This window comes from Mytilus trossulus, chromosome 1, assembly GCF_036588685.1.
Source record: "Mytilus trossulus isolate FHL-02 chromosome 1, PNRI_Mtr1.1.1.hap1, whole genome shotgun sequence".
NCBI lineage: Eukaryota > Metazoa > Mollusca > Bivalvia > Mytilida > Mytilidae > Mytilus > Mytilus trossulus.
The window spans coordinates 37,752,121-37,753,932 of NC_086373.1; positions in this window are offsets into that span (position 1 = coordinate 37,752,121).

Below are 1,812 nucleotides of genomic sequence, written 5' to 3' on the forward strand. Positions count from 1 at the left end.
TTGCAAACCAGATACAATCTCGTTTCAATTTCAATTCAAATTAACCTTTTAAGTATTTGCTACCGTTCCACTTGACCTCAACTTTATGGAGATCCCGCATGTACTTCGTAACTTGTCTTTTGAAAATGTTGTAGATACTAGTTATAGTAGATCATAGTAACACACGTCTGTCAAGATAAACTGCGATTACCAAAAACACAAACTTCGGTGAGTTACCTTAGCCGTATTTGGCCTAACTTTTTGGAACTTTGGATCCTCAATGCTCTTCAACTTTCTACTCTATTTGGCCTTACAATTATTTTAATTCGAGCGATACTGATGAGTCTTGTATAGACGAAACGCGTGTCTGGCGTAGTAAAAAGCTATAAGCCTGGTACATTTGATTATTATTTAAAAGAGAACGTAGAAAATGAAGAGTCGAACATGAAATATTGTATGAATAAAAGGAGAAAAGGTGTGCTCCAGTTACAACTTTTATTATGTCACAAGGTCACAATTAAAAATGTCCTCGGGTCACTAGGTCACTTGTAAGCAAACTATTTAAATTATAAACTGATTTGATTCTTGGTTTAAACATTTTAAAGGTCACATGTACTTTCAAAGGAGACTTCAGGTTGCAACATGGTCAGCCCCCTTAATCAACGTCCAAGGTCAGATTGGACCATGTTATAGCAACATATAACTCCACCCTGGTGAATGCATCCATCCTGAACATTCAGATCCTTCTATATAGATACCGACCTTAAGGTATATGTCAAAGTGTCCATACCATTGGGACCGCCTCGGTGGTGTAATGGTTAGCGTGCTCGCCTCGAGTGCGGTAGGTCGTGGGTTCGACCCTCGGCCGGGTCACACCAAAGACTTGAAAATTGGTATTTGCTGCTTCTCCGCCAAGCACGCGGCATTAAGGAGTTAGAGCAAAGACTGGTCGGCCCGGAGTCAGAATAATGGGTCCGGGTAAGGTGACATGTCTTCCTGCGAACTGTTACCTTGTGAGCTAGCACGTTAAAAATCCGGCTTAGCGTGTCGGTCTAGTACAAAGCGGGGTTAATATTCATTTATCATTATCATGTTCTCGTCCTGAATATGCATCTGACTTGCCACTGGACGTTAAACAACCATCCATCCATCCATCCATCCATACCATTGAAGTATTTTGGCTACATGGTTATTTCACTTGCGATACATACATGTAAATGTTTCATTCATGAATACAAATACCTTAAATTAATTGGCACTAAATGCATTAACAACAAATGACCTATTACAGATTATTGCATATACAATGATATTAATCATACTGTTATTAACTATAACAATGTTCGAGACTATAAAGCACAGATAGAACTTGACTGGTACGGAATGCGTTGTTTTCGTAGTCAGCAAGCCGCAGTACGTGGCGGATCCAGAACTTTTCATAAAAGGGGGGGCTGACTAACAGAAGGCGGGCACACTCCAGTCATGCTTCCGTGATTATCTAATCACCGAATTTTTTCCCATGAAAAAGGGGGGACCCCCCCTCGGAATCCGCCTATGGCAAGATATGCACACATTCAGATTAAATCCGATCTCTTGTAAAAAATCGGAGATCGGAGACAGATCCAGGCTCTAAGAAACAGGGCGTGATTGTTCGTTTTAACGATTTTTGAGCAAACAATTAGATGATTTAGATCAAAAAGGCTCTCTATACTAGCATTGATTTTTTATGGGTCGTTCCTCAAAATACAGATTTTGTTCCGTTTCGTTGTGTTTCGTTTCGTTTCGCCATGTTCCGTTCCGTTTCGTTTCGTTTCGCTCTGTTTCGTTTCTGTT